This window comes from Neomonachus schauinslandi, chromosome X (genome assembly GCF_002201575.2).
Source record: "Neomonachus schauinslandi chromosome X, ASM220157v2, whole genome shotgun sequence".
Lineage (NCBI taxonomy): Eukaryota > Metazoa > Chordata > Mammalia > Carnivora > Phocidae > Neomonachus > Neomonachus schauinslandi.
The window spans coordinates 124,331,462-124,346,047 of NC_058419.1; positions in this window are offsets into that span (position 1 = coordinate 124,331,462).

The window sequence follows — 14,586 nt, forward strand, 5'->3', positions numbered from 1 at the left end:
GAAGATTGTTGATGCACACACCTGCTTAGCAGGTGGTATAATGTTTTGTGTACCTGAGAAAGACTATGGGGTGGACCAGATGTGGGGATGGAGGAGGCACTCCACAGTTTTTTTCACGTGCACACCTGGGGATGTCTGTGATGTGTTGGTGGTAGGATATGGAAGTTTAGACTTGTCTACAGTTCTGGGGAAGCAAAGAATACAGTGTATACAGATTTGAGAGTTAGGAAATAAATGATATTTTAGCAAGCCTGTACAACAGGATGAGATTAAATATGGAAGGAGTGTATAAAAAGAACAATTCATTTTAAGACTTGGCCCAGGAACCCTGCAAAGAGAACATGGAAGAACCATCAAGAACTCTGCAAAAAGACCATCGAACGAGCCCCAAGGACGTCCGGATAACAACAGTGATCTGAGGCTCAAGTCAGGAAGGTGATCAGCTGCTTCTAACCGAGCTCACAAACCAAGCAGAGGACAGAACAATGACAATGTTATGGGTCAGCAGAGAGCCCTGCATAAGAACGGTATGAGGCACCATATTACTGACAGAGATTCACAAAGAACGTCAGGACATGGAGCCCACATGGTAAATACGGTTGAGCCGAGATCATCGGCGTTTCTGAAAGAGGGGTGAGAGGTTTGTGGAGTCTTGATGGGCTGTTTTATTGTAATGTGGTTGTATCGGAACGGCGTGTTTGATGTTGGCGGGGTAATGGCACAGAAGGAAGAGATTGTCGGTTGAGGAGATACACGGAGTACCAACAGAGCTCGTCCTTGCCTGGGTAGGATGGCATAGAGCCTCTAGTCCAAGCAGAGGGAGTGGTTTGGGAAAGAACAGCAGGAAAGAGATATCCACAGATGAAGGCTAGAATAGTCTTCAGACCCCTTCCTCTCCTGCTCATGGACATGCTTTCCCCTCCACCTCTGAACTCATGCACAATCAGCACAACGAGCACCCACCGTGCACCGTGGGCTCTAGGGTTGTACAAGGGGGCTGGTCACCTGGGGACACACTGTCGACCGACCCACCCACCTCCTTCTAGGAGCCGAGCCCAGGCTCAGCCCCAGAAGCACGTTGTAAATCTTCATGTTTCCATCAAATGATGTCATTAGTCTGATAAATCTTAACCCACTTCACTGGGCATGTAGGATGACAATATCATGACTCAGGAACTAGGCACACACTCTGCTAATTTTGTTCTCTAAGTTTGATAGAGGGTCATCCTGGTGGCCACAGACATCAGTAAGAACTGGGTAGGTAAATCAGACGCACCACAGTAACATTTTCTGTAAGGTAGATGTATCTGCGTGAAGTATGGTGGACTCATTCCCTTGAATATGCTTCTATTTTTCAGACAAATGAAAAAAAATAAAATAAAAGCAAGACCATTGCTCAAGTGTGCAGAGGTCACCTGTGTTGGAGGTTTGATCAGAAAGGAGAAAAATGCAAAGTAGTCTCACCGGGGATTGCCAGAGTGAATTACCCAGGAGAACACAGATTTGGAGGAAGGACCACAATCTACCGTGACAGTAGTCATCATGGTTTAAGGTCAGATCATTTGCTATGTGGACTGTTTTTCTCCAGCACCCTCAAGTCACAGGACAACGAAGTTCAGTGAGGTCTGGGACTTGCTAATTGTCCATCTAGAAAGTGCAGAAGGGGTTTGAAAAGGAGAGATCTCAGGTCAGAAAATCTAAGCTATATTAAGCAAGGAGAGGATGTTTTGGAGCAAATGCAGGACCCTGACATTTCATGGCTCCTGACGGTCTATATAAGCATCCAACATACAATTGCCCCCAGTATATTCATAGTAACCCAAGGAGGCCTGGGGGACAAATATTGGATCCTTGCTCTTCTGGTGAAGAATCTTGGAGAGCTCTGTCATAGCCCTTGGAGACAAGGGGAGTGAGAGCTAGGGATTGGCACTCAGCCTTCCTTATTACAACATGATGCTCCTATGTTCAATCCTTACTTTCCAATTGGGTAATGAAGAAAGAGATCAGCCAATGCCCATTGGCATTGCAATTGGGCACCCCTTTGGCATAATCTTAAAGTCTTGTCATTCCCTCCTTTGCAAACAAGGGAATGCATGCAGAGTAAATCCCACCAGGGTCAGAGTTACCAGTCCACCGAGGAACCAACATCCATCAAGGTGCTTACATTCCACCTGCACTTAATGGATGGTGGGTCCCACTTGATAGGTGTCTTAACCGCCTCTCCTTAACCTTTGCCATTCATCTAGAACATCAATGCCTCAGCCATTGAATTATTTGGATGCCGGAAGAGCTGATTTCATCCCACCTCTGTCCAGAAAAGTGTAGCACGCAGGAGAGATATTCATGGCGGCCAATGTTTTTGAGGAATCCCTCTCTCTGTACCAGGTACGCCCATGCTTTTTACCCGCACCTCCTAATTTTAGTCTCATGACAGATGTACTGTGATCTTATTTACAGATAAACGAAGTCAGGCATAGAGGTTAATAATCTGCCTGTTATTGTGGGGCTTAGTAAGGAGGGCACACCCATCGCCGAAGGTACGGAATTCTTTATTCTGGCGGAAAACAGGGTAGGAAACATTAAAACCATTTGCCAGACACTGGGGAAGGAAGTTTGAGATGCTTGGCTCTTTCCTAGTCAATATGCTTCACCTCTCCTTCCACCCCTTTGGTGATTCGGTGAAGTTTCTCGAAATGCTGTATTTTGAATATTAGGATCTCAGGTTTGAAATACTCATTCTGTCCAGACCACAGTCTTAAAGGTCTGAATTTGCATTTCCAAACAATGTCCTGGGACAAGACCGCAAGAAGGAGAATCCAATCTATAGTTAGTGATCTATTTAATGCAACTAATGATGTTTTAGCTAACTGAAATTGATTTTTGGAGCACCTCACTCTCAAATGCAATGGTAGATGAATTTTATTATCACCGGGCTTTGTTTCTCGCCATCAACCGCTAAACACAATTAAAAGCAAAATGCATCAAAAGCTGGAAGCTAAATCCAGACGTAGCGAGTTCCAGAATTAAATAGACATTCCCTGGTACCCGCCCTGCTCTTCTAAGGGAAGAGACCATCAAAATAAAACAGTCATAATCCCAAAACTTTATTTATTGGAGAGGTAAATGGCAGTTTTTACTAAGATCAGAAAGGCCAAACAAAGAGAACCGTGGTCATTTAAATGAAAAATCTTTCCCCGGATTTATTCAAGGCTTGTGTACCATGTGTGGGCTCATATTTCCAGGCTCAAGGTCTTAAGAAACAAAATAAGTCATCAGTTTTTATTGCCTTTTCCTCCCCGCTCTTCTGGTTGACAAGAGATTAAGCAACACTAATTGTGGAGGTCTTTGTCGTTGCATGTGGAGGTTACAAGCCACCATTGGGTCCTTATAAATTAGGCGGTTATATTTTACAGAGGTTTCAGGTCAAAATCCAACACTCCGATGCCCTTTTGGGGCCAGGAGGACACTGAACTTTGTATAAAGCAGATAGCCCCGCTCAAAGTGGTGGGCCTCACCCAATCAGTTGAAGGCCAGCCTAGCCCAAAAACACCAGCCCCTCTGAGCAAGGGCAGGGACGAAATTGTGCATCTGGCTGCCTTCAGAGTTCACATGTACCATCAGCTCTCCCTGGATCTCCAGACTGCTGGCTCACCATGCCAACCTCCATAATCATGTGAGCTAATTCCTTATAATAGAACCAATTCCTCAGAATATGTTTATATAAAAATTATAAATATGAATATACATACAAATATACATTTATATTTATAAATATACATATATTTATATACATACATACACACACACATGCATCTTATGGGTTCTGTTTCTCTGGAGATCTTTAACCCAGTGGCAAACACACACACACATACACACACACACTTTCATGTTTAATGTGCATTCACACATCAACTTTAAGTGGATGCAGAGGTGCTCAGGTAAACATTCAGAGGAGAATCACCTTCTGCTTTTCCTTTTGAACATCCACCAATTGCAAATATCAAACAATCCATAAAACATCAAACAGCTCAGTAGCAGAAGTCAAGAAAATGTAGAAAAAACATACCTTTCGTGACTAGTTTAAAAATAAAACAGCTTATGGCTCACTTTCATACTATTTTCACAGACAAACCACACATTCGTTTTCATTTATAATCAATAATGAAAGCTTCCAGGGGTGGTGTTTTATTATTTATTGTTTATTAGAATAGGCTGCTAAAGCGTTCCTAAGAGGAAGAAGTCGATTTCCTTTCCATGATAGTTTTAGACTTCATCTTTTAGGAAGGATTAGCTGTTTTTTGTCATTGTTTAAATGATGAAAAAATTGCACAATTATATCCTAGATATAAAGCACGAATATTTGCTAACATTACAATGGACTAAGCTTTTCCCTCTCTACTTTTACTGACGTGGAAGATTTATTTATTTTTTTAAAGATTTTATTTATTTATTTGAGAGAGAGTGAGAGTGAGCGAGCACAAGTGGGAGGAAGAGGCAGAAGCAGGCTCCCCACTGAGCAGGGCACCCAACACAGGGCTCAATCCCAGGACCCTGAGATCATGACCTGAGCCGAAGGCAGACGCTTGACCGACTGAGCCCCCCAGGCACCCCCAGACATGGAAGATTTAAAGCTGACTGAGTTGAGAATGAGTGTGAGTGCTGGGTTCATGTCTATGTGTCAGAATGAATGAATGAAATTCTTCCTTGGACATCTTACCTGGGAAGTCAGTGGTTAAAGCAGTAGGTGTCCCATCCTTTGCCCCCATTTGTGAGGCGGTGAGAGATCTCTAGGGAGAGGAAGAAGGCAGGAGATGCCCTGTCACCCTACTTAATTCTCTTACTGGCAGACCTGGGCAGGCAAACACAAGCCAGCAAGACAGTCCTTGCCTGTGGACTGGTCTCCTATGATCCAGGTAGCTGATAGGATTGCCTGATGGAAAGGGAACCCAGCATCTATGCATACATGTGATGCAGGTCCCCAGACAATGTCCCCTGAGCTACACAGTTGAGGATAAAAAGGAGATGTGTTCATGATCCCGGATGTTCCTTCTGTGAAAGTGAAGTCCCATGCATCTTTGTTAGGAAGCTCATCCGTTGCCTGGGCCAGAATTAGGCACCACGAGAAGCCGTCACCTGGGGAGTCATGTCAGAGGTCCTGGACCTCATCCTGTTCCACCTGAACTGCTCTGTTCCTCACGTCTCCAGTGTTCACAGTACAACTCAGCGCTGGGCAACATCTCCGGCTCGACGGGGTCTGATTTCACAATGCAGTGCTTTGTGTTACTTCTTTCCTTAAATTGCTGGTATATTTAAACCACATACTGAAATTTTTAAGGGAAATCAAAGTGTCAAAGCTTGTATGGATTTTAGAAAAGGTATCTAAGTAGTGATGGAGGTGTTTGATATCTGAGCCCTATGGTGTTGACAGGTGGAGGTGGCAGCTGCTGAGCCCATAGGGCAGATACCGGTGAACAGACCTGAGGACTCGGGATGCTGAGCGGTGGGGGTGGAGGTCAGAGAGAGTGGCCACGGTGCACTGTGGCCATCCTGCCCAAGCCAGGCATTCCCTCCATGGGGAACATGGGTGAGAGAATGTGATGTTGCCAGAGGGTTGGTAAGGGGGCACAAGACTTATCCAGGTGGGACCCTGAGCAAAATAACAGCAGGGATGGGGGCCATATTTTTTATTGTATTTTATTGTATTTATTGTATTTATTTATTTATTTTGGGGGGGCCTTACTTTTAAAATTGATTCTCTTCTTAGGTTTCATGTTTCCCATGAATAGGTAGGTAAGGAGGTAGATAAGTACATAGATATATATAATATAGATAGATGATAGATGATAGATAGATATGATGGATGGATGGAGAGGTAAATGGATGATAGATAGATATGATGGATGGATGGAGATAGAGATAGATAGATAGATGATAGATGTAGGGATGGATAGATAGATGATAGATGCTAGATAGATAGATGATGATAGATAGATAGATAGATAGATAGATAATAGATAGATATGATAGATGGATAGATATAAATAGATGATTGATAGGTGATGGATAGATGGATAGGTGAATAGATAGATATGATAGATAGATGGATCGGTAGATGATGGATGGGTGGATAGATTAGATAGATGATGATAGATAGATAGATGATAGATAGATGATAGATAGATAGATGATAGATAGATAGATATAAATAGATGATCAATAAGTGATAGATGGAAGGATGGATGGATGGATAGATAAGTAGGTAGGTCATTAGATGGGTAGATAGGTAAGTAAGTAAATAGATGCATAGGTAGGTGGATGGGTAGGTAGATAGGTAGTAGATAGGTAGCTAAGGACTACAGTATATACTTATGACCTGACAAATAGAAGGTGTCTTCCTGAGCAAGATAGTACAATAGATGGAGACCAGTCATAAGATTTTGATCATGGCTCTTTTGTCCTGCCCAAGGTAATGGACAGCATTCACACATCACCCACTGTGTGTTTACATCTCTGACAAGAGATAAACTATGTCATACTCTATGGGGACCAATTTTCCCTGTTAACCTGGGACTGAGGCAGTTCCCCTGATGTAGGACTCTCCAGAGCTAAGCCTGGGCAAGTCCCCCGGTGGATGACCCTAAAAATATCCCTACAAACCTAAACCCTTGAGAAAGCCTCATTCCCATCATGAACTAGTGAGCAATAAGCATTGACCCCACACTGATTATGAGGGGGCTCTGCTCAAATGAGCATGGCAGAATAATCTCTTATAACACTTATTGTGCCTGTGACCCTCTCTGGAGGCCCATGAATTATGGTGTCTCATCACATCATAGATGTTGGGAACTAGACTGTGTCCCCTGCAAAAAAAAAGCTACTTGTGAATGTGACCTTTCTTGTGAAGCAGAGTCTTTTTGGAGGTAATCAAGTGAGGATTAGGTCATACTGGATTGGGGTGCTCCTGAAATGCAGGGACAGGTGTCCTTATAAAAGAAAGAGAACAGTGAAACACAAAGACAGTGGAGAAGACTATGTCACAATAGACACAGAGATTGGACGCGTTCGGGAGGCAGCTCAGGAACACCGGGGATGGCCGGCAACCACCAGAACATGGGAAGACAGAACAGAAAAGAAAAAGGCAAAAAAATCTCTTAACTGAGATTTAAAGAATACAAATCTATAATCCAGAACTTATGACGTTTCCATATAGCGTCTAGCACCTGCCCCATCTTTAAATTCTTCCAAGGGGGAAAAAAAATCTCTGTATTAAATCAGGAGAAAAAAACATTGAGGATGAACATGGGGAAAATTTAAGCCAACCAACAAAAAAAAAGTTTCTAGTCCTTGTAAGCGAGGTGCTTTCCAATATTATTAAAGTCATAACTTTTCGGTTTGGAACATCTATAAGGTTGCCTGGTTGAAAAGAATGAAGTCTTCAAATATTTTCTCTCTCAAGTGCCTTATCTCCTTATGGGGATTTCCTTTCTATTTTTAATCTGAGTATTGTCCTATTTAATGACTGTTTATTCACTTGTGACTTTGAATTAGGTTGTGTTCATTTTTAGTTTTTACCAATTCCAGGAATATTAGTGCTGCCCATGTAGAGTAACACAATGAACAGGAGACGGAGGGGAAGAAAAGCCGCACGGGATTTGCATAATCATGAGCATACGTTTATCAATACTTAATCATGCTCCTTGCTGCTTGTCTTAACTCAAGCCGGCACACTGTGTAGAGAACAGTAAAATTTTACATCATGAAGAAATACGGTTCACGACACAAGGGCGCTTATTCTCTGGGTAATCTATTATTCATATTCAAATATATCGGATATTATTCTTAGATTATCTCATTCAGCTCGTTTGCAACAACTGCTGTAATCAATCTTTTCCAGGAGCAGAAGTTACATTATCACACATGATAGAGTCGAGTGATTTCTGCACGAGAGTCTCTTCCTTGTTTTCTGTGTGTTTTTTGGTCTTCTTGAAAAGTTATGAAGTGAATTATCTATGAACAGCTTATTTTCCGAATCAGGTCTTGATAGACCTGATTTACAAATTTCAGACTTTCTGTTACTTACTCATTCTTAAGTACTGAAAGAACACCAGCAATATCATATTTCAAATTTACCCTTATTTTTCTCTTACATTTGCATAGCTCATGTCTACAAAGCATCTAAAATACTCCATTATTGGGGCGCCTGGGTGGCTCAGTCGTTAAGCATCTGCCTTCGGCTCAGGTCATGATCCCAGAGTCCTGGGATTGAGTCCCGCATCGGGCTCCCTGCTCGGCGGGGAGTCTGCTTCTCCCTCTCCCACTCCCCCTGCTTGTGTTCCCTCTCTTGCTGCGTCTCTTTCTGTCAAATAAATAAAATCTTAAAATAAATAAATAAATAAATAAATAAAATAAAATACTCCATTATTGGGACATAAAAACAGGAGGCGAAACTGTTGTAAAGGACAAGCTATTGTATTCAAATAACCCTACCTCTTTGTTCCCACAGCTTTCGCCCAAATTCACCAGAGATCTCTGGGATGCAGAACAGGCTATTAATGGGATTGCAGTGTTGTTTCCATATAGTACTTGAAAAGCTTTCTAGTGTCCTCCCTGCAACTCTCATCAAAAGAACCCACAGATGTTTCTTAAGAAACAAAAGAAATGAACAAAGGGATAAAGGAGAGAGAAACCAAGAAAGAGACTCTTAACTCTAGAGAGCACACTGACGGTCCCCAGAGGGGAGGGGGATGGGGGATGTGGGAAACAGGGATGGAGATGGAGTGCACCTGTTGTGATGAGACCGGGTGATGTATGGAAGTGTTGAATCATTAAATTGTACCCCTGAAATTATTGTAACACTGTATGCTAACTCTAATGGGATTAAAATAAAATTTTTAAAAAGAACCCAAGGATGGAGAACCTGCCAGTGTGAACTAACTCTTCGGTGTTGGGGGAAGCCATAACTCTTGAAAGATTGGCATACATTTTCCTTACCGAGGTACCATTCTGATTCCAATGGTGGCTCCTAAGTCCAAAATAACATAATGTAATTAAAATATCAACTGGGTAGTTTTTGTTGTTGTTTTTAAGCATCACCCCTGACAAAGGTTTGTTGGAATCCCTGTTTATGTAGGGGCGAGGTGATGCTTTTTGGGTCTGATTTGTTCCAGAAGCCAGCATGGAAACGTTTCTACAACCCTATATGTTCCTATTGATTTACCCCCAAAACAAGCTATTTAGGAAGGAAAATAAAACACTTTGCTTTGGAAACTCAGGCACTGTGTTTCATGATTTGGTAAGAAAAATAACTTAACACCTACGGCGGGGAAATTGCCAGATGGATCAATGAACTCATTTGGTCATAAGACAAGTATCTTAGCTATTTTGGATGGCATCAGACAAGATAGTAGAGGAGATGTTTTGCTCACACAGAGGCACATTTGGGTAAGTCATGGGGATGATTTTATTCTAGTAAGATGGGTAAGCATATCACAGAATTCCATGTGTAATTTTTTTAGATTGTATTTATTTGTCAGAGAGAAGGAGAGAGAGAGAGCATGAGTGGGGTGAGGGCAGAGGCAGAGGGAAAAGCACACTCCCTGCTAAGCAGGGAGCCGGATGCGGGATTCGATCCCAGGACTCTGGGATCATGACCTAAGTCAAAAGGCAGATGCTTAACCAACTGAGCCACCGAGGTGTCCCTCCACATGTAATTTTTCTAGTTGGCTAGAACCTGGATTATTAATATTAAGTGATCAGACAGTTGATATTTTATTTTTTATTTATTTTATTTTTTATTATTTGAGACAGAGAGAGAGAGAGAGCACAAGCAGAGGGAGGGGCAGAGGGGGAGGGAGAAGCAGACTTCCCACTGGGCAGGGAGCCTGATGCGGGACTCAATCCCAGGACCCTGGATCACAACCCAAGCTGAAAGCAGACGTTCAACCGACTGAGCCACCCAGGCGCCCCGATATTTTATTAATCATAAATAATAATGTATTTAAATTATTAATACTAAATGACCAATGTGTTAGTATTTTATTAATTTAATTAACAAATAATAAAGCATTAATTCTATATATAAGAAATTTATTGTGAATGCAAATAAGAACTTACTACTTTATTAATATTAATACTTTATTGTTATTAATACCTAAGGTGTTCTTATTTTTTTTGTTGTTTTGTTGTTTTTTGGTTTTTACTCATGCCTTCCCAAGAACCACACCAGGGCCTGGCCGCATAGTCTTCACACGCACTTGATAAAATACACAGAAAATGTTGATGGGATTCTCTTTACAAGAGTGTTCTTCAATCAGCCACTTGTTTTTTTTTGTTGTTGGAAATAGCCTCTCTTTTTCATTAATATATGGTAATAATAGACAATCTACGGCCATGATTAATGCCTGAGGGCGTCACCCAATAGGGTGATAAAATCCCAAGGACTTTAAAATAAATAGTAATTCTGAGCAAGTAACTTAGAGCATTCTATGGACTGAGTGTTTGTGTCCCTCCAAATCTCATATGTTGAAATGCTAACCTCCACAGAGATGGATTTAGAATGTGGGGCTCTGGGAGGTGATCAGATCCTGAGGGTGGAGCCTCATGAATGGGATGGACCAGACCATCCTCGAACCTTCCTCCATGTGAGGACCCAGCTAGAAGACAGCAATCCATGAACGAGGAAAACCTGTCAGTGCCTTGTTTTTGGACGTCTAGCCTCTGAAACTGTGAAAAATAAACATCTGTCGTTTATAAGCCCCATACCATATAAGTCTATGGTATTCTGTCACAGCAGCCCAATGAGACTAAAATAGGGCAACAGAACAGTTTTATATCTATGTTAGTATCTGGTCTTTTGTGCCCCATGTCCAATTTCCAGAAAAGTTTCTACATCCCACGCCTTACCTGGTTACCAGATCCCCGGAGGTTTTGATCCATAGAAGCATGACATCACCATCACATGTCACATAGATTCACACAACTGGGTAATGAAGATAGTGGGTGGTTTTGAAAAAATAATGTAAATTTTGAGCAAGTTAACTTAGTGTGATTGGACGATTTCACATCCATCTCGGTATGTGGTCTTTTAAGTATTTGGTTCTAGTTCTGTCTCCAGTGGGGCATTCACAGCCCCCGTCTCACACTGGGTCAGGATGCCAGGGTTCCGTAGTGGACAGATGGGTTTTTTGGGGTAGTGAATGAAGCTCTCCAGCCCACGCACAGCTGACATCTGTCCCCAGTCAAGACTCTGCAACTCCTGAGTTTACACAAAGAGAAGAATGAGAATGTCTTTGGACAGACTAGTCTAATTGCTTATAAGCCCTCATTAGGATCAGAGAAGGGGACTCTTGTGTTGGGTGAACGTTGGGTTAAAGGGGGACATGAATTTGTGATCACGGGGACCTGTTATAGTAACAACATCTCCAAATAATCAAGACACTCAACTGAGCAAATCAGTCATCTTTAGGTCTTCTTTGAACTCAACTGTTTTGATCACTTATGGCACATGACCATGGCTGAGAGCTTTGGGGATCAGAAGCAGATTAGCAGAGAGAATGAGGAGTGCCACGTAGCACATACAGGGTTTTTATGGGATGATGAAAATATGGTGATGCTTGCACAGCTTCCTGAGGATATGAGAAGCCACTGTATTGGTTATTTAAAAGGAAGAATTTTAGGGTATGTGAATTATACTTAAAAAAAAAACCTTCTAAACTTTAGGCATTTAAATTTATTTTTTCCAACCCATTAAACTGCTAAACTACATGAGCCTGACAATGATTTATTTAAATTCTAGAGGGCCAGATTCTTAAATTTTTAAAATTTAAATTTGATTGGTGAACGTCCTCTCCTTTAAAAAAAATTCTAAGATCGAAGGAAGTTTTGTTGGGGAGTTATCTGTTAGGATTATCGTGTTTAGTACGAGCCCGGGAAAGTCTCCAAAGATCTTTATTTTGACCTTAAATCTTCCCCTAAAAAGGGAAGCCAAACATATTTGGAGCTGGCAGGTCTTGAGTCCGTTTCTAAGAATCAGAATATACTCCTTTAATAGAATAAATCTATATACACGTTTTGAAAAACGGCACCAAGCTGTCATTGGCCAGATGATATTTCAGAGGCAAGCATTATAAATCTCTCTGTGGGATAAACTCTGTGACTCTGAAAGAAATAAAATCTTATGCATTCTGTTTTTTATAACGGCTATGTGTTGAATTATACACAATGCTTATAAAACTTTAAACATCACTGAAATTTATTAAATCCTACTAATTTCAGTATAGGTTGAATGGAAATCAAGGTAGTTTGTCTATTAATCTCCCATAATATCCCAGGTGGGGCTCTGTCGGTTGGACTTTTCCCCATATTGAAGTTTGGGGCATGTTGTACTTAATTTCACGTACTTCTTTATGCCATCCTCTGAGCTAGGTTCTTTTTTTTTTTATTATTCTTATGTTAATCCCCATACATTACATCATTAGTTTTAGATGTAGTGTTCCATGATTCATTGTTTGTCTGAGCTAGGTTCTTAACATTTTGGAGAGGTTAGTAGTAGAGAAATAAAGCTCTTTCTCCCTTTGTCTATCATCTAGCTCTCTATTATCTATCTATCTATCATCTATCTATCACCTATCTATCTATCTATCATATCTATCTATCCATTCATCCACCATCATATCTATCATCTATTTATCATTTATCTATCCATCCATCATATCTATCTACCTATCTACATCATCCATCCACCATCCATCATATATCTATCTATCATCTATCTATCCATCTATCTCTCCTTATGACACGTTACTCATCAAACAAATTTGCATTCTGCAGCCACAACATGTTTGTTCCCCACTAGGCAGTGGACAGGATGAGAACTAGACAGTGAAGTCACTGCCCATTAAAATTTCGTATCATTTTAAAATCACAAAGAGCTCTTTTACTCACATAATCTCATCTAATCCCCATTTTAAGGATGAGAAAATTGAGCCCTTTGACGGCTAAGAGCATTTCTCAAGGCTTTTTCCAGCACCTCTTCACTCAGTCTATTCCAGCCACCCACTCTCTATGGTAGATGATCCACCTAATAAAATTAAATTTCTGAAGAGTAGGTACCATGCCATCACTTTCATTGGTCCTTTTTCCTCATAGCCAGAACAGTGACTTTTTTGTTCACAACGATGGATTGGCAAACTTTGACTGATGCAGTGTCAGGACCTGGGGACGCTTGGTGGGGAATGATTGACCATGCCCAGACAGGAACACAGCTCCAATTCTCCGGACTGTCCATCAGAAGGCAGGCTCTGCTGACAGGACTCCATAAATATAGAAAAAATAAGATGACTTGGCCACATACCATATCTCATGCTGAACAGAACAGGCTCTCTTCTCCCATTTTTGAAAGTGGTAAGGGCCACTTTCAGGGCCACACTGATGATGTGGGTCTGAAGGAGATGTGGACACTGGGAATGCCACCCCCCAGAATGTAGCCTGAACTATGATGATGCACGCACCAAGAGAGCTTGCCAGCAACATATGGCCCAACAGGCTCATGAGGAAAAGGAAATCACCCCGCTGATAAGTCATCCATGAGACATACACTGATGCTTTGAGTGTCCAGGAGAATCACTTGTAGGGAGCTAAGAGGTACCTGTCTGCAGCCTGCTTCTCAACCTGTTGAGGAAACAACAACCCCATGACACAGACGAACCCCAAGGATTTGAAACTGGCTATTCATCGGTCTTAAAGTGCAGGCTGGAAAGGGCTTTCAGCAAAGAGATGTATTCAGGGTACTCTGTCTGCTAGGCAGATGCTGAGTTAGCAGAGGGCAGGTATAAAGGTTGTGTGTCCATTGGGCTCAAACCAGCTCAGTCAGTAAGCTGTCACCTGGGGAGTGCTTCCTGCCCCCAGGCTTTGCCCCACCTCCTCAGACACCTCCCTGTCATATGATGTTCCCCCAATGTGACTCACTCCTTCTAGAACTAACAGGTGCTCCCACCCAGCCTGTCTTCCAGGAGGAGACAGAATTTCTCTCTGGGTCTGATTCCATGGGAGCTTATTGGATTGCAGGATGGTCCTGTGTCCGAAAAGCATGACGGTGCATCTCACCTTTAGTGAAATGGTCAGATCCTGGGTCTGCCTCTCCACAGACCATAGCAGTTTAAGCACAAAGACTGTTTTATCCTTACTCATCCCCCATTGTACCATTGGACGCCTGACCCAGAGCAAGCTCCAGATAAGTCTTTGTAATAATGCGGGATGAAGAGAGAATTCCGGCACAAAGCAGATGCATGGCTGTTTGCTCCCATGGGGAAAGCTCTGGTTCTCTCACACACGAAAAGGTCTACAGTTATTAGACACCAAAGGTTTAAAGACTTCCATCATATGCACCACTTGTATGAACGACTGGTCTGCATTCAATGTTCTGAGTGTTACACCCCAAGTCTCCTTTGATCCAACCCAGGGCTCATCTGCTCTAGGTTTCTTAGCAGCCCTCTAAAATGGCGCCAAGACCAACTGGTAGGGAAAACATACATGTCCCACATTTGAAAAGACAAAGGTAACAAAGCAGCAGAAATGAGATGTGCAAGG